Source organism: Protopterus annectens, chromosome 8.part0 (genome assembly GCF_019279795.1).
Source record: "Protopterus annectens isolate FY-2018-M chromosome 8.part0, PAN1.0, whole genome shotgun sequence".
In the NCBI taxonomy this organism is placed as follows: domain Eukaryota; kingdom Metazoa; phylum Chordata; order Ceratodontiformes; family Protopteridae; genus Protopterus; species Protopterus annectens.
In genome coordinates, this window is record NC_056741.1 from 624,215,443 (window position 1) to 624,235,624 (window position 20,182).

The window sequence follows — 20,182 nt, forward strand, 5'->3', positions numbered from 1 at the left end:
ACATGGATGGTACATACACACATTGTATATAATGCTTTTTGCACTGACCTACACACCATCTGGCACAGTTAATAGAGTAGAAGCCCTTTTGAGTGATAAACTGAATACCATATTGAGCAGGATGGGGGCTTGATGGCATTGTGAGTGCATTCATTGGCATCCAGGGCTTTAGGAAAATGATTTATGTCATAAAATGTCCTCATAGGGGTCATGCTCTCTTTTACTATCTGTGGAAGTCATATGTGCTCCTCCACATGCTGTAGGAACACATTAAAGAACTGTTATAGGATTTATGAAGGTGGCACCTGTGAAACTCCTAACATGTCCGCCGCTGAATTCTTAAAAGTCTTCATAACAAGGGTAGTTAATAGTATACAAAGCTCAGCATTCACTGAGATAGTTATTCCAAGCACTCCCTTGATTTCACTTGTGGGTGGCACATATCTGTTAACTCCCATTTGGTAACTCTGACCACATGGAGAGATTGCCAAATTCCTGGACATGTAGGTGATGGAATATCAGCTGATGTAAGACCTTTCTGCGATATGCAGGGTGACAGCATACAACTTTGCAGACACAGTCTGTGAAGTGGCTAATAAGACATGTTACTTTGCTAATACTTAGGTTCCTAGGTGTTTATTATGCTAAGAACCACAAGGGCCTTTTTAAGCCTAGCCATGCATCCCAAATCTCTGATGAGTTCTGATACCCTGGATAAGTGTAAGCATGGACCTTGGAGATGAACAATTTACAGGTTATCTGTTTGCATCAGAGACAAAGGTGCCAAACCAGGGATGCATTTCCGGTTTCCCATCCAATTGTCCAAGTTGCACTTGAATTGGATTAGGGAGGAACTCTGCTTCACATGGATGGGGAGCCTGTTCCATAGACAGGTAGTCTCTGGAATACATACCTATCGCTCCAGCAGGTCCTATTTATATATCACAGGCAAGATTTAAGTCTTTAGAATGGGTAATTCTGGTATTGTTTATTTTGTGGATATGCAGGAGGTCCATCTGAGTGGGGTCTGCCAATGCCCTGTATGCCAGCCATAGATCTCCCCTCAAAAGCCTGTAGGAGACAGAATACAGGGATAGGGCCTTGAGGCGATTTGCACAGGACATATTACTTATGCCCTGTATTCTTTTAGTGAGGAACCTCTGTGGACGTTCCAATTGTTGGATATGCTTGGTTAGGTACATACCAAAAGGGGCATAGTACTCAGTGATAGGTCTGATGAATGCCGAATACAGTGGAACAATGACTTCCTTGGACTTAGATGCCATACCTTTGTTTATAAGTTGCGCAACATAGAATGATGTCCTCACCACTGTGGACACATGATGATCAAAGGCTAGATTACTATCTATTTGTGTCCCTAAGTCCCCGACTACTGGGTCAACTCTAAGGGGTATGTTGTCAATATGATAGTTACCAGGGATGGATGACTTCCCAAAGGATACTATTATGCATTTCTTGGCATTTAGTTTTAGTCTATGACTCTGACACCAGTTATTTGTCTGTGTCAGCCCGTCCTGAAGAACATTTGTGTCAGTGTGAGATTCAATGACAGCTCCTAATTTGCAATCATCTGCAAATTTAGTCAGCCAGAGACCACTGACATTGGCCTTGACTTCTGAGAAGTAAATGCCAAAAAGGAGTGGTCCAAGGACTGATGCCTGAGGGACTCCACTTGTGACTGGCCTCTTTGTAGAGGTGGACTCCCCAATTCTAACTGCCTGGGTCCTGTCTGTTAGCCAGTCGGCTATCCACTGGGTGACATACGGATTTGTACCTAACCTCTAATATACATATATAATAATACTGATGCAAATCCTGTCATCATAATGAAAGTGAACCTTCAGTACATTGGAAAATCCTGACAGTCAGGACAGAAGATAGCTACAGATCTTTGCTCTAACTTTATGCATTCCTTAATCGTTTTTCCATGTTTAATTTTAGTATTTGAATACATGACAGCTCATAGCATGCTGACACTTACCATTATTCCACCATTTTCACGCCATGTATACCACATTATTTTTCTCGGACAAGATCTTGCTACTTGTGTCTGTGAATTGCCCTTTCCCTGTGTATTATCACTTAGCCAACTATTTTTCATAACTATATGTGCTAATTGTTTTTAAATACTGCCTCTACCTTTGTCTTAGGACCACTAATTACTGTCAGTGTTAATAGTTGATGAATTTGTGTGACTGGTCACTGACCATTTCCCCAGACACTATACTTTGTTAAACAAATTTCAATTGAACTATTTCATTCAATTAATTTATTATATGTGATGCTTCAGGTTAGGAAATTATATGTTTGCTTGGATTTAAACTGTAAATAGCTATGTATTTCCTTAGATATGTCAAATTTATAACTGTTTTATTTTAATAATATAGAATTGTTTACTGTTGCCATGCTGATTGCTTCCTTCACAAGCTATATTACCTTACTGTGGAATGTAACACACTGCTCCTTCAAGCACTTTGTTTTAAAAGTTAAAAAACAGATTTGATTTATGTTTGAAATCTGTCTAACCTCACTGGACAGTCTTCATATTGGTCACTGCTGCAGTAGCCTTAGCTATAGGGGTTATATGAGACCAAGGATATAACAGCTGGCAGCTTCCAAAGCTTTAGGACACTTTTCACATGCCCAAATTGTCAAGTGGCTCAAGCTGAGCTGACTAAAAGACAAGTTTGGGTGTGAATCCCTTCAGAGCTTTACTGCTGTCAAACAGTGTACTCTACTGAGGCTTTTGAGGTTTGATGGTCACCTTGTGCTTTCTTTAGCTGGGCAGACAAGTTCCCTTTGGAGAAAAAAATGGTGTTATTTTACTGTAATAATCCACCCAGATGCTCAGTAACAAGGCCCACCCGCTACCCAACATCTGGTGATATGTATGAATATTTAATGAATACTGATGCAGCTGTCCTCACCAGCCTAATGAATATTTATCATGTATTTGCACATTGATTCAGGGAACTAAACATCAAATGAAACATTAATTTTTAAAATCAATTTTTAAAATTCATTTTGAATAATGCCCTTATTTTGGTAGTGAAAGCGGTGCTTTACAAATACTATCTGTGGTAACCTGCAAATTTTCATAATATGAAGTCCTTAAAAACAACATAGTTACCTCCAATGGTTAGTTTATACTGGTGGCCGAAGGAATTCCTTGTGTAATATTGAATAACTGAGGTCTTTCCAACATCAGGATCTCCAGTTATTAGAACTTTGATTTTATACTCCTGGATGCCAATTGTACCCCTTCAAAAACATTTTCACATTTGTGTCTTTTGTAGCATTCTTTAAGTTTTAACAAATCTGTCCTCAAAGAGGGGTAAATCAGATTTCTAATATCAGCGGTCACTCAGAACCACTTACTTCCCCCAGAGTTCTGAGGGGGGGGGGTTGTTGAGCCGTAAGTCAGCCAATATAAAACTGGAGAAAGTACAGTTGTGTAAGAACTTACCATAACAGTAGATGTCCTTCTCTTCACCTTTTCAGTATTCATAACATTACGGATCCCCTGCCAAGGGTGGTGTGACATCCAGCCAGTATACCAAACCCATTAGGTTGCTTTAAGGTATGTCGTACATCACACATATGCTCCTTGCATAATGTAGGGCAGAAAGGTGATGTCCAAACGTACCATCCTCAGAACTGACAGCCCTAGTAGGAATGCCAGTCCAAGGAAAAGAAAAAGGAGGTAACCATTACATCCAGAAGGCAAATGGACCAGAGGGAGGAAGGAGGGAGTGAATACTGCAACAGTAAAGAGAAGGACGTTTACCATTATGATAAGATCTTACACAACTGCACCATGTCCTTCCATTTCAGTGTTGCAGTATTTATAACATTAGGGAAAGTGCCAAAGCTTAGGAAGAATCTTGGGAGGAAGGACTAGCAGAGCCCTCTAAGAAGCCATGAAGGATGGCCCTAGCAAAACCAGCTCTAACTCTAGAGATTCCATCCAAGTTGTAGTGCTTGGTAAATGTATGCACAGAAATCCAGGTAGCTACCTCAAGAACAGAGTTAGTATCCAAACCCTTAAAAAAAGCACCAGATGAATCCACAGCCCTAGAAGAATGAGCCTTAAAAGAATAGGGAAAGCTCTTACCATGAAAGGAATAATAAAAAGAAATAGCTTTTGAGATCAAAGAAGAAATAGTTTGCTTGGATACAGCTAAGCCTAAGGACCTAGGATGATAGGTAACAAACAGCTGATCAGATTTCCTAATAGTCAAATAAAATCTGAGTTGTCTATGCACATCCAACGTGTGCAGCATCTTCTCACTGGCAGACAGCAGAGAAGGGAAAAAAGTGGGCAAATGAATAAACTGATTAAGGGACAACTCATTCACCACCTTCGGCATAAAAGGATTAGTAGCCAGGGACACCCTGTCCTTATGAAACACCAAAAAAGGAGGACAAGCCATAAGGGCTTGAAGCTCAGACACCATCTGGCAGAAGAAAGGGATAACAAAAGTACAGTCTTCCAAGAGCAATGTTGCAAGGAAGCTGAAGCCACAGGCTCAAAACGAGCCCAAGTAAAATTTTCCAAAACAAAATTAGGATCCCGGGGAGAAAGAACAGGGATCCTGGGAGGCCTAATAAGGATGACTTTTAGGAATTGTTTAGCCTCAAATTTAGAAGCTAAAGGAGATAAAGGCAGGCAAGCAGAGATAACTAATAACTGGGCCTTAACAGAAGAATAAGCTAACCCAGCATTGAGCAATTCAGTGATAAGAAAAAAACAAAGGAACATCCACAAAGAGTGTCAGTTGAAGAGTGGATGAGAGATCATTTGTTTTGTGTGAGTATGTCCACCCTGTGACATAACTTGTGATGCTTGCCCTTGGCTAATGCAGAAGAAGAGGGAACCAATGCAGTCTCTGCCAGAGGAGTCACCAACAAGATTTTGGAAACATCCTGTTGAATTTTGAACTGGACTTTTGGAATGAGGTGAATGGGAGAGAAAGCATAAAGAAACATTAGCTTCCAAGAAAAAGATAGGGCATACACCTTCCAAACCAGAGGACCAAGGACTCTGGCACAAAATAGAGGAAGTTGTCTGTTCAGATGGGAGGCAAAGAGATCTATTTGAGGAGTACTGCACTGGTGGACAGTGTTCAGAAACACATCCCTGTGAAGCATCCATTTGTGGGATTGAGTTAAGGACCTGCTCAGAGTGTCTGCCACAATGTTTTGACCTGAGGCATTGTAAACTGGCTGAAAAATCTCTTGATACTGGACCACAAATTTCCACACTAGAAGTGCCAACCGGCAAAGATGATAAGATCTTGTCCCCCTCTGTTTGTTTACACACCACATCACTGTGGTATTGTCTGTAAATACCTTGACGTGTCCAGGGGAGAAAACAGGATAAAAAGCCTGAAGCACCAGAAGAAGAGCTCTCATCTCTTTGATACTGATGTGCGCTTTCTATTGAAGAGGCAACCACACCCCCTGCACTTTTAGGGAGACAAAAGCTGCTCCCCATTCCATGTCTGAAGCATCTGTGAACAGCTCCTGAGGGGGAAGGGGGGATGAAAGGGGAGCCCTGGATTCAGAGACAACTGGTGGATCCACCAGTAAAGTTCCTTCCTGAGATAAGGCAGAGGAGGAACTACAAAGTCTAGGGGATGCATATGTTGAAGCCAAACTGACTTCAGAAACAACTGAAACTTTATCATGTGGAGTTTGGCTAGAGGAAGCATAGGGATGGCAGATGCCATGAAACCCAGAGCTCTCAAAAACTCTCAGGCTGTAAGAGAGGCCAGAGGAAGAAGAGTCTGACTGAAGGAAATGAGTCTCAAGGCCTTGGGAGGAGGCAGGGATGCCAGCATAGGCACTGTCTGGATCCTGCACCCTAGAAAAACATAGTCTTGAGAAGGAGTCAAAAAAGCCTTTTTGAAGTTTATTGCAAACCTCTGGCTTTGCAGAATGGAAATGGCAAAATGAAGGTTTTGCAACAGGATCTCTGGAAAGGATGCCTGAAACAGGAGGTCATCCAAGTAAGGAAATACTTGGATCCCCTGACTTCTGCAAAAAGAAATCACAAGAGTGAGGCATTTGGTGAATACTCTTGGAGCAGTAGAAAGGCCAAAGGGCAAAGCAAAGAAATGATCAATTCCTGAAAAGGGGATTGATTGGGATATTGAGATAAGCATCCTTGAGATCCAGAGATGCCATGTAAGCCTTAGGAAGCAATAAAGGAAACAGTCTGAAGGGATAACATTTGACAGGAGGGCACCTTCACAAAAATGTTTAGATGAGAGAGAGGTATAGAATTAGTCTCCAAGTACCCCTTTTTCCTGGGTACTAGAAACATCCTGGAGTAACCCCCTTCCCAGACAGAGGCACATCTTGAATAGTACCGAGTCAAAAGGACCCGAAGCACCTCTGGAAAGAAAAAGAGTTGTTCGTGAGGGGGCTGAGGAACATCCATAAAAGGGGGAAGAGATTTTCCAACCATGAAATACCTCTGGTGAGTAATGGACAGGACCCAGGAATCCTGAGTAATCTGTAGCCAAACAGGAAGAGAGAGAGAGAAAGAAAGATGGGGGGGGGCAAACAGAAAGAGGAAAATGGCTGTGAAGAATAGCATAGTCAATCAGCACCTGGTTTATCTGGAAAAGGAGACTTCTGAGGCACTGAAGTCTGAGTAACCCGCTTGCCACCCCTTCTTACCCTTAAGATGAGGGCAAGATTGCCTGTGAACAAAGGCTGGCTTACTGGGGTAGTTTCTCTGAAATTTACTCACAGGATAGACAAACACATATTTAAGTTCCTGCAAAGCCTTGCACTTATCCTGAAGGGATTTAAACATAGCAGCAGCAGCTTCACCAAACAAGTGTTTATTATCAAGGGATATTTATTTATATTTGCTTACTGGGGATAGTACACTGAACAATACTGACCAATTTCAGACTCAACGCAGGTGAAATACAAAACATTTCAGAAACAAAAAATACAGAAATGTAAGCAGTAACAGAATAGTTCAGTGAACGAGCACAGTGCAATGCACAATCAAACAGAATATAATGTCCAATTTATACATTAATTTCTGAAGTGGGTCAATCTTCAGTGAATCTTGAGAGAGGAGAACAAACTTGGAAAGGAGATAGGTTAGGTGATATGCCCTGTGCTGAAACAGGAGCATTTGCCTTGGATGAAGAAGTACTTCTTGAGTTGCATTCTAAATTTAGAATAAATGTTGATTTCCGTAATGTCAGTGGGAAGATGTATGTGAAAGCAACAGATCACAGACACAGTTTTACTCCAAGTAGATTTGCTACCTCACATTGTTTGTTTCTCTGGGTTGGTTCTTGCTGAGATTCCTTTTGTGTAGAGCTTCCACAGTCTGCTAGGAACTACTATTTTTGTCAATTTCAAACTGTAAGTTTCAAACACAACTGATATCATCCTTGAAAAATATACTTTCTATTCTATTCTATTCATAAATGTTGTTTAGGCTTACCTTTCTTTGGAACAAAGGAAAAAAGCTCTAAGAATCCACCACCGATCATTCAGAACCTCATCTCAAACCCCCATCTTAGTTCTATTATTTCCAGTCAGAAATAAAAAGGCGTCGTGGCTGGAGAGTAAAAAACTCAACTTTTATTACCAATAAAATAAAATAAATAAATAGTTTAGGTAAGCGCTTTCGAGGTGATCCTCTTCTTCAGATGTTAATAAAAACTTAGAGGTTTTAAAGAGATGGCACTGTTCAAATCAACAATCCATCTAAGCTCTATATATTCAGTTTCATTACGTAAATCTCCTTATCTTAAACTCTCATTAATTTTCTGTAAAACCAAGAATTTAAAGTTGTGCTGTGTACCATAATCTGATACATGTTTAGCCAATGCATTTGTAGGTTTATTATTACGTATGTCATTCAGATGTTCCATGACCCTCTCCTTCAACATACGATTCGTTTTGCCTATATAAAGTGTCTCTCTTTTACTCTACTGTACTCTCAGACTAAGATTGATTTCTTGGACATTAATGTGAACAAAAACAGTGGATGTTAAGGGTGATTAGCTTATGGTCAGACCTGACTAACGAGGGGGTGACCATAGGTGTGGAGCATCGATTTCCCATGTTGGTAATGACCAGGTCTAGGATATTGGAGCCCCTGGTGGGACTATGGAATAGTTGATCCAGGGTGTTGGAATTTATGAATTCCAAGAACCGTTGGGCAAAGGTGTTGGTGCATGAGTAGTTTTCCCAGTTAATGGCAGGGTAGTTAAAATCACCCTATCTTAATATTTTCCAGTATGTTTAGAAAGGTGTAGTGAGAATCTTTGCGGTATGGTGGGGGATCTGTAGCAAGCTACAATTTGGATTGCAGTCTTACCTAGTGTTAGTTGCACCTGGAGAATTTCAGACACATTGTGTTGGGCAATTAGCCTGGTGGTGTGAATATCCTTGGTGAATAGGTTCATAGGTTCATAGGTTGGTACTAGGCTATCAGCCCTAGGGCCTATACAAGCCTAGCCATAACAATTCCCTGGCTATTTCTTCCCACATTATTTACTTTCCTGGACCCCTGTCTAGCAGGGTGACTGACGTGATCCCTGGGGTGAATTTCCTTTCTCCCATCCAATCATCAAGGTTCCTCTTGAAGAGGTCCAAAGAGGCACTCTGCTTGACATGTATGGGCAATCTATTCCAGAGTCTGGGGAGTCTCTGGGTCAGGAACCTGTCCCTCCAGCATGTTTTGTTTATTGTGATGACAAGGTTTAGATCCCTGGAGCGTGTAGCTCTGAGGGATTGGGATTTCTTTAAGTGTAGCATGTCCAACAGCTCTGGGTTTGACATGGCCTTGTATGTTAAGCAGAGATCGCCTCTGAGTAGACGATATGCGACAGAGTATAGCTGGAGTTTTTAAGGTGGTCAGCGTAGGGCATCTGCTTTAGGCCTGTGATTCTTTTAGTGAGGTATTTCTGAGGCCTTTCCAGTTGTTGCAGATGTCTTGAGAGGTACATACCAAATGGGGCGTTGTATTCTATAATGGGTCTAATGAGGGATGAGTACAGTGGGACAATGACCTCCTTTTTTCTGGATGAAAAGCCCTTCGTGATGAGGTGTGCCACATAGAAGGATTTCCTGACTGTTGTGGCAATGTGGTTATCGAAGGTGAGACCACTGTCCACCTGTGTCCCTAAGTCTCTTATCACACTTTCTGTGTTTAGTGTGCTGCCACCTATATGGTAATTCATGGATACATGTTTTTTCCCAAAGGGGATAACAATACATTTCTTGGCATTGAGCTTGAGCCCATGGCTCTGGCACCAAGCATCTGTTTCTGTAAGGTCCTTTTGTAGAGTATCCACATCATTTGGGGATTCAATAATGGCTCCCAGTTTGCAGTCATCTGTAAACTTTGTTAGCCAGAGTCCCTTAGTGTTGACCTGTACTTCACAGAAGTAGATGCCAAACAAGAGCGGCCCCAGGACTGAACCCTGAGGTACTCCACTTGTCACTTGTCTGGAGCTGGAGGAGTCGGCTACTTTTACAGTGTGGGTTCTATCAGTAAGCCATTTAGCAACCCATTGGGTGACATAGGGATTAATGCCCAACTTAGTAAGTTTATCTATGATTCCAGAGTGGGGGATGGTGTCAAAGGCCTTGGCAAGGTCTAGATTGGCTGTGTGGACCACCTTACCCTTGTCCATGGCTCTGGAGACTGATTCAAAGAAGTCAATCAGGTTCAGGAGACAAGATCGGCCCTTCACAAACCCAAACTGGGTGGGGTCCAGTGTTTGAAGGTTGCCAATGTCTTTGTTTATAAGTTCCATGATAATACGCTCCATGGCCTTGCAGATAAGGCTTGTCAGACTGATGGGACGGTAGTTTCTGGGATCCAAGGTGGATCCCCCCTTGTGGATTGGAATAACTGTAGCTCTGCACACTCAGTGGGCACGAAACCTGAGGTGAGGCTATGATTAAACATGACACTTAGGTGAGGTGCCAGTTCATATTGTAGTTCATGTAGTACACAGCCCGGGATGTCATCTGGTCCCATGGATGCTGTATTCTTGGCTTTAGAGAGTGCGTTTTGTACCTGTGTGGCCGTTATTACTGGAATTTGGCAATCTTCCGGTATTGAGATGGGCCATTTATCGGGTGAGAGGGGGGTGAATCTGGCACTGAATCGATCTGCCAGGATATTCGGATCAGTATATTTAATGCCATTCTGTTTTAGCTCAGAGCAGATCTGAGCATTGCCATTTAGATTCTTGACATAGTTATAGAATGCTTTGTGGTTGTCTTTGGAATCTTTGGCAATTTTATTTTCGTAACTAGCTTTGTTGGATTTTATGAGGCATCTCAGTTTCTTACTGAGGCTAGTAAGGGAGTTTTTTGCATCCTGGGATTTTCCTCTTTTCTGCAAAAGTTTCTTCCTTTTGTTGTAAAGTTTGTTTATGGCAGGGGACCACCAGATTGGCTTCCTTTTTTTGGATGAGAGCATTTTGGTTCTATTTGGGATGGCACGATTCATGCATGAGTGGATGTGCTCGTACAGTGCCTTAGTGTAGGATTCAGCAGTTGAACTTTCAGTGCTCTCTGGAACCTTGAACCAGGTCTCAGTTACTGCACAGATATCGATGTTCTCCATTTTTAGGAGTGCCTTGAGAGAGTGCATTTTGAGGTTTAGACTTCTAGCATTGAGTAGCATTACCTTCAGATTTTGCATGCTTGTACCTGTTACGGTGGTGGTTTTGTCCTTTGAACTTTGCCTAAAAAAGGCACTATAGGGGTGGCAAGAGCCTTAGCCAGTAACCTAAATCCCAGGGGCAACAGGTGCAGATCATCTCTGGCAAAGCATCGTGGTCTGTCGATCATGTCATCCCAGGCAGACAGATACTGGACCCCCTTTGAATGACACCAGAAGCTTAGCCAATTGCTGAAGTCAATCATTTTGTCCTTATATTGTGGTATCATTCTGGGCAAAGGCAGGATGCTACTCTGGGCTATGATAGCCAGCCACCACGCCTTTTTATTTCTATTTATATATTTTTTGGGTTTGTTGGTTCCACCACTTTCTTCTCATTTTATTCTATTATTTCCACCAGGATTCTGTTTGGCTACACCTTTCATGTTCTGCTTTGGACATTTTGTTGTTTTTTACATTACTTGTCTTCTTTATTCTAGGTTTGTTGCATCTCTCTCCTGTCTACAACATTGAGCAGCATTATAACAGTGCTTTTCACAGCAAGTTTAGTGGTTAAAAACAATTCAGTAGGAAGCTGACTCACTGAGCAAGTGGCTGGATTTTTTTTTCTTGGAAGTGCAGAGGATACTGTGTTGGTCATTCAAGACTGACTGAACTGATAAAATAAGTCAGGTAAGGGACAGCTTGGATACTTCTGCTGGATTTTATAAACTATTTAGATTACTGGTAGATTTATCATCAATTGACATCTGGCAGTCTGAGACTCTGAGTCTGTTTTGCATTCATAGACACTTCATTCTAACACATGGGGTGCATTAAAGAAGCATTTCTCTACAAGTGTACGCGGCAGTACCTGGGCATCAGATATGGTAGACTTGTTCTACTGGGAAATAGAAAGCTACATACTAAGGAAGTACTTCTCTTCAAGTGTGTGTGACAGTGTTTAGGCAACAAATACTTGGTAGACTTGTTCTACTGGAAAATAGTATGCTACTTTTGTGAATTTTTTATTCCATATCCAGGTCTCCATTTAACAAGTTTCATCTTATCTAAAATGGGGGTCATATTTTTTAATACCCAGGAGTCAGTGACAGCTGTCTACTTTAACTTTGTTTTTTCATCTTTGTTAACAACCCTTATTGGGATTTACATGTCCTATGTATTACTGACTCACATGGATTACTTTTAATGGATAATATCACACTTTGACTGGAGATGTCCCTGGACTACAATCTTGATTTGTGGTCAGAATGGTTATCCAGATGTGTAATGTCCAATTAATAGGGGATGCTGTCTTCAGTGAAATAGCCATCTTTGTTTCTTAGATGGCGTTTCCTGATATTGTACTGATTTATACATTTTGTTACATGCCAGATGTTTGCCTACATCCTCTGTCTTTTTGTTTCTCCAGGACTGTCACTTGTTCTTTATGGGTTTTGCTGTATGTTTGTTTAATTGGTCATCTGTTATTAATATTAATCTTCATAGGGCTCTCACATGTGACAGGGGCATCCTACTGACTCTTTCCCCATTCACTTCTTTTGGGATCCCAGCATTGATATTTTATAAATGCAAGCGGCTTGAGTCAGTGCAGGATCAAAAACTAGGAACAACTCTGGAGCGCCACTGGTGAGCTCTTAGAAGATAATCAATGCCTGTTAGGACTGCATAGCACTACCTTGGGTGATTTTGGGGTTCATCCCTGTCTTCATGAGAAAACTTAAGCAGCCTCACACTATGGATGAACTTCGTCAAAGGCAAGTAAACACAGAAGAGCCCCCTGAGATGAGCCACAGCATCCATTGGGGATATCAGTGACAGGATGAGGGGGAGAAAAATTCCTGCATGGGAATGGGATACAAACAAGTCAAAGCAGGATTCTCCTCATTTGTCCACTGAAAGATTGGACTCCCTGGCAATATAAATAAGTCACGTTAACTGGATGGAGAAGGTCCCCGAAGGTGGGTATTCCTGCTAATCCCACACATTTATAAGCAATGTCCTCATGTCCGGTATACTGATGTGAAGATAGAGTTCCTTGGATAACTACACTCCATGGAGCATCTGCCCACTGCAATGTCTCTTCTAGCCCAGGGCAGACATCTGTGGTCATTACCATTTGGACTGGGGAGGGGCAATGTATTGCCTAATGAAAGGTTGCAGGCATCCAGCCGCCATACCAGATGCCTCCTGCACATTGAAGATGGGAAGATCTCATGTTCCATAGAGTCTACTACCTGTGACCATTCAACCTTGTAGGTCTGCTGTACCAGACCAGGGGTATCTGTCTGTAGGTAATATAGCCCAACAAGTCAGAGTATCCAATTTGCAGTCTGTGAAAATATTCCACTTAGTTGGCAGCCTCTGAGACTTGGGGATATTCAGAGTAATTTTTATGGACTTCTAGGCCAGAATCAGCAGATTTCAAGAGGACAAAGTCAACTGTTAGTCATTTAGATAGGGAAATACTCTGGCTTCCTGCAGACATGGATGCACTGCCAACATGGGTGTGCATTTGGTGAACACCATGGGGGAACAGGTGAGACCAAACAGCAGAGTCCAGAATGAGAAAAGACTGACTCCTTTACTCTGAAATATGGAACCATCAGGATTGCTTGTGAAGCTTGATGTGTAAAAAGCATCCAGAAAGTCCAGATAGCACATCCAATTTTGACAAGACATGGAAGGTTTGTCCAAATACAGACAATAAATAAGGCATCTTTGGGAATTAAGTTATTTAGACTGCTCAAATCTTGAATGAGCCTGAGGATTCTGATATTACTGCCACTAATAAGAATTTGGAGTGGAATCCTTGCCGTCTCTACTCTGGAGGAACCTCAAGAATGGCTCTCTTGCTTAAGACGTGAAGTACCTCTAACACTTGACACCCTAGGTTGGACATTTGGCAACGAGGGCACAGAGGAACAAGGGTGGAGAATAAGGGAATTTTGAAATGCCTAGCAATAATATCCTCTACCCATCAGTTGGTTGTGATTAAAAACACACCTAAAGATTGAAAAACAAATTACCTTTGACTGTTTCATGGAGGGGTGGGGGCAGTTGGGCAAGTCCTTAGACTTGCTGTGGTCCCCTGAGGAAGAACCATGGCCACCTGGTGATTATCAAGACCTCTGCTATGTCTGTTGCAACATCTCGGGAAGGAATTAGAGGAGGTGTGGCCTACCAGACCCTTAGTCATTTTGTTTGCAATGAAACAACACCTGGTGTCTGTTTTGGGGGGATTCTGAACGTTTGCTTTGAAGAAGCAAGCTTGACCCCCACCACTGTCAGATTCTACCTCTGCTTTTCTATTTTCTCTTTAACAGGGACCACTGCAACACAAATCTATGGACCATGGAAGGAAATGTTCATAAACATTGTCTTTGAGTCCTTGGTAAAGTTGGTAATGCACAGCCAGGCATGATGCCAGATAATGACGTCTGCACTCACTACCCTAGCAGCACCCTCTACCACAGTGAAAGAAGCATTCATAACCTTGGCAACCTTGGTTGACAGCAAGGTCAGTTGTCACAGGAGTTTGTCAATGTTAAGTCCTTTGGCCATCTGTGAGAAAGTGGATGCTATACCAACTATGGCACAGAAAGGCTCCATCATGTGACCCACACACAGAACAGGGTCCTCATTGCAAAGAATGAAGTCTGCATGTTGCAAGGGACAGTCAGAAGGATCCAACTAAGAAACAGCTATACAGTGTTGGTATTGCATGCCAAACCAAATAAATGAACATACTGCCACAAAAGTGCATATCCTGAAAGGAGTCCTTTAAGAATATCAATACAGGCAGCTGGTCTTTGCTGTCCAGCATAATTTAGTTGTGTGACTAAGACTACAATGGATGTGAGTCAGGTATATGGGGCTTGAACAGTCTGATTTTATGTACTGTAGATTGGTCTGGGTTAGTGGACTGATGGTTGCCTTACTATATGAAATTGTAGAGGCTAACTGCAACCAAACTGCTGAGGACTGCAATTATGCTGCTTGAACAGAGACACACTACTACATCCCACTATTAACTGAAGCAAACTACGACAGATTACTCACAGTCCAAATAAAACCTCTATTTATTTAAATTAAAGTTATGTACTCACCATAGCTATCCATCTGTGTTGCACATTTTCATTCTTCCTCAATGTATAGGTCTCAGATCTAACTCAGCCAATCTCTTTACATTCTTGGATCCAACTCTCCATTTCCTGCCTTTACCCATAATGCCCCTTATTTGTCAGATTACCTCAGATCGAGTTTGCTGCTGCTAAATATGCCAGAAGGCATAATACCTCAGATCGAGTTTGCTGCTGCTAAATATGCCAGCAGGCATAAATACTTATAATAATAATTATAACAGAAAAACAGGATAGAGACAGAGTAGGGGCTCAGACTGGAAACATTGGTTCCCATATACTTCAGCAAGTCACTACCAAAGGATAAGGATATTGGCAAGGAGGGTGGGGAGTTGAGGAAGAATGTAAATAGACAACACAGATGCATAGTTATAGTGTGTCCATAGCTTTAATATCTGATGCTGTCATTATCATTCATTCCTCAAAGTATGGGTCACAGTCACCAGCTAGGACAATCTTGAGTGGCCCTCATGGAATGATATTCCACAGAATAACAGAGTCAAAGGCAGCCCTGTTCCTGGATATGAAGGCCAACTTGTAATGAGCAATAAAAATATAAGAATTGGACCAAGTGGCCACAGCACAAATGTCATCAACTGAAGCTCTGGCCCAAACAGCAGATGATGTAGCCATGGATCTAGTTGAATGAGCCTTTGGAGATTTAGGTAAGGACAAACGTCTTAGAGAATATACAAAGGAAATGCAATCTGTTATCCATTTAGCTAAGGTAACTTTGGATACTGGTTTTCCCAATTTGTTTTTAGCAAGGGAAACAAAGAGTTGATCAGTTTTTCAAAGTATTTTTGTTCTATGGAGGTAAAAACAAAGCTGTCTATGTACATCTAAAAGATGTAGCATGTATTCTCTCTTATTGTCAAACTTTGGAAAGAAGACTGGTAAACTGATTACTTGATTCACGTTTGAGTCAGAAACATCTTTTGGCAGAAAGGAAGGGTTTTGACATAAAGTCACTCTGTCCTTGTGAAAACCAAATAAGGCGGTGTTGAAGAAAGTACTTGGAGTTCAGAAACTTACCTTGCTGACATAACAGCTACAAGAAAAATCATTTTACAAGAGAGAAATATCAGGTCTGACTTAGCCGAAGGTTCAAAGGTAGACTGAGCTAAAGTTTGTAACAAAACAGTAAGATCCCAGGGTGGAGTAGGGTCTCTTACTGGAGATCCAAGCAGAACAGCACCCTTTAGAAAAGCCTTACAAATGTTAAGAAGCTAGGAGGAAGGTATTTATGCCTTGTGTGGTTAATAGAGATGGCTGAAAGCTGGAATTTTAAGGTGGAGAAACAAGGACCGTCCTGAAAAACTGAAGCAGTAAAATCTAATATAATAGGAATTGGAACTGTGAAGGAATCCAGCTTCCTTTGTTCTGTCCAATATGAAAATTTATTCTATTTACTCTTGTAAATCTTTCTGGTAAAAAGTTTTTGAGATGAAGATAAAATCTGACGAACTGGAGAGGAAAGCCTGGACTGTTTACTCATCACTGGAATTGGAGAAACCATGTGGTTAACTTGAGGCCTCAAATGTCCAAATGAGTCATTCCCAATGGGTGTGAAAGTAGACCTGGACTGGGGTCCAGTGTCCATTGTGGACACAGAAGATGAGATATAGGAATGGGAACCACACCTGCAGAGGCCAGAAAGGGGCAATGAGAATTACCTTACTCTTCAACCACATTTGGGTATTAAGGGAAAGGGAGTATAAGCATACAGTAGACCGGGGTGGGGGGCAAACGTGGACTACAGCATCTCTCCATGATTCCCCTTCAGGGGGAATTATGGCGAAGAACCTGCTGCACTTGTTGTTGAGGGGAGAGGCAAAGAAGTTGCAACAATGTTAACCCCAGTGACAAAAAATCATTGCCATCAGTACAGGATTGAGAGAGCACTCATGTAGCATCAGGCAGGAATGCTGAACTTGTTGGGTAAGATGCTGGATTTCCCCAGAATGTCCATTGCTACAAGAAAGCACTTGGAGGAGATCACCCACTGCCAGACTCTCACTGCTTCTCGGCAAAGGGGGCAAGATATGGTTCCACCTATTTGTTGGTGTACCAAACCGCAGACATATTGACATGAGTCCCCAGCTACATAAACCTAGAGTGGCCCTCATGGAAGGATATTTTGAAGCACTGCAGAGCCAAAAGCAGCTCTATTCCTAGAAATGATGTCTAGTTTGTAAAGAAAAATAAAGGTATGAGACCTTGTCCAAGAGGCAAGCTGCACAAATATTATCAACTGACATTCTCGAAGAAAAGGCTTGAGAAGTTGCCATATATCTTGTAGAATGAGCTTTGATACACCCTAACAAAGCCATACCTTTGATGAATAAACAAAAGCGATGCAATCTCGTAACCATCTGACCAGAGTAAGTTTAGTAACTGCTGTGCCCTTCCTAACCTCTGAAAAGGATATAAACAGCTGCTCAGATTTTCTGATGGATTTTGTTCTGTCCAGATAAAAATGTAATTGCCTATGAACATCAAGAAGATGCAGCGTGTATTCTCCCTTGTTCTGGAAACTGGGGAAGAAAATCGGAAAATGAACGGACTGATTGATATTGCTTTCTGTGGCCACTTTAGGTAAAAAGGATGGAATGGTCTGTAAGGATACTCTATCTTTATGGAAAATCAAGTAAGGAGGTTTAGCAAAAGGGCTTGGAGCTTGGAAACTCTTTTTTTGCTGCTGTAATAGCAACTAAAAAGGCTGTTTTCTAGGACAGACTCTTCAGATCTACCTTAGCTGCTGGTTCAAAGGGAGGAAGAACCAAAGCTTGTAAAACCAAAATAAGATCCCAAGGGTGAGTTGGATCCTTGATTGGGGGGGGGGGGGCAAAGTAAAAAAGGTGCCACTGAGAAAAACCTTAAATAGCTGAAGAAGCTAGAGAAGAAGAGTCTTCCCCAGTGTGGAAATGCGAAATGGCTGCCAACTGAACCTTCACCGTGGGATAGCTGGCTCAGTTCTGGAACAGGAAAGCCAGGAAACCTAAAATCACAGGAGGAACAGCCGTAAAAGGATCTATCAGCTTCTGCTGAGCCCAAATAGAGAATCTTTTCCATTTACTCTTATATAATTTTCTAGTAGATGCTTAGTGAGCTGATATCAGAATCTCTTGGACCAGGGATGAAAGCCTGGAATGTCTAGCCATCACTGGAACTGGAGTAACAATGCTGTCAATTTTAAACCTTACAGATTGTGATGTCTGCCCCAAAGGATGGGACAACAGGTCTGGAAGTGATTCCAGAGTCCATGGAGGACAAACTACATGAGACCAGAGGAAGACAAACCAAACCTGGTGAGGCAGAGAGGAGCAATGAGGATTACTTTGCTCTTCAACTGATGAATTTTCTGAAGGAATTTGGAAATCAGAGGTAAGGAAGAAAATGCATAAAAATGCATAAATTAGACTGGGAGGCCAAGCATGGAGTAGAGCATCTCCCAGGGACTGTCCCTGAGGAGGGATCAAGGCAAAGAACTTGCTGCATTTGTTGTTGAGAGGAGAGACAAAGAGATTGCAGCAAGGCTGACCCCACTTGAGGAAGATCATGTTTGCCACTGACTGGCTCAGAGACCACTCGTGAGGCATCAGTACAGTTCTGCTGAGCCTATCTGCCAGAATTTTGGACTTTCCCAGGATGTGCATTGTGACTAGAAAGCAGTTGATACAGATCACCCATTACCACACTCTCATTGCTTCTCGACATAGTGGGTAAGATCTGGTTCCCCCTTCCTTGTTGATGTACCATACTATGGACATATTGCCAATCTGATGTGCAATGGCCCCCAGAGAAAGAAAGCTGTGTAGTGCTTGCAACGCCAGAATTGCTCTCATCTCCAGGATGTTAATATGCAAATTGGTCTCCTGACATGTCCACGTGCCTTGGTCTGTTCATCCCAGAAAATGCCCCCCCCACCCAAACTGGAAGGCAACCGTGGTCAGTGTGGCATTTGGCAGAGGAAGAACAAAGGGACGACCTTGGTTGACTTCTGAGAAATGAAGCCACCAGAGAAGAAAATTTTTGCATGCCCATGACAGTTTTATAGGTTGAGTCAGAAAATGTTGATGTAACGACCATTAAACTTATAATGTCCACTGTAGTTTTTGCATATGTAAGTATGCTGTAGGTAGTAAGGTTATCGTGGCAGCCATAGAGGCTAATGCCCTTAGTATTAATTTTGCTGGAGGGGATGGGATTGCTAGGATCTGTGAGACATGAATTCTCGAATCAACACTCTGTTTGAAGGTAGAAAAAAACATAGTTTTTGGTTGTGTCCAAACGAGCTCCAAGAAAGTCTATCAGATGAATATGATGAAGCTGCGATTTTTGTGTGTTGACAGTTATGCCAAGAGTGGGAACCAGCTGTAACAAGTAATCCCTGGCTTGAATGAGTAGATGCCTTGTTGAAGCAGTTAGCAGCCAGTTGTCCAGATAAGGAAACACATGGAATCCCTGCAGTCTGAGATAAGCTGCAACTACTACCACGCATTTGGTGAACACCCTGGGGTCTTTGGTGAGACTGAATGGAAGCACTCAGAATTGGTAATGACTGGCTCCCAGCCTGAAATGAAGATACTGTCTGAAGCGCCTCTCCATTCTGACATTTATTTTATTTACTTAACATTTGTTTACCAGGAAAGTTCGAATTGGAATGAAGCCAATTTTCAGCAGAGGCCCGGGGAGAAACGCTCCAGACGCATGTCTTAGGAATGTGGAAGGAAACCGTGCACCTGGAGGCAACCCATATAAACTCAGGGAAGACGCAGACTCCACACAGAAGGCACCCCAGTCGAGAATCAAACCAGAGAACCTCATGTTGTGAGGTGACAATGCTACCGCTGCACCACTATGACGTCAAAAAAAAAAAAAAAAAAAACAGCAACACCCACAAGTCCAATATTTAATTTGTCAGTACTAGCAAATGGAAAAATCTGCTGACTTATATATCCAAATCCAACAGATAACCATCTTTGCTCTCTGTAAAATGCAGCTCTTAAAATGCTGATATTGACCAGTTTAAGACTAGTGATGGCAAAAAAAAATAGTAAAAGGCTTAGGGGAATTACAAAATTAGGAATTATTCTTTAAAGTTGTTTTTATTTCCTGATGCATACCTTTAATATGTAAACTGTGCCAAATCTGGCTGCATTGCTGTAATGCATGACTTCATTACAAATATTATAACTTTATAGCATATATGTACTGCTGCACTTTATAAGACAGATTTCAGAAACAGTATTTGTATGTCATCAGAGGATTATAAGGACAAAATGTTACATATATACATTATATGCTTCAAAACCATCAATTGCTAGAAAATATT

At 41.8% G+C, this 20,182-nt stretch overlaps 1 protein-coding gene across 1 annotated transcript in view; it reads right to left on the minus strand.

Annotated features, from left to right (window-relative positions):
* ABCD1 (ATP binding cassette subfamily D member 1) overlaps positions 1-20,182 on the minus strand; it is a 1,029,542-nt gene that overhangs the window by 30,436 nt on the left and 978,924 nt on the right. The gene's annotated exons all lie outside the window — the stretch shown is intronic.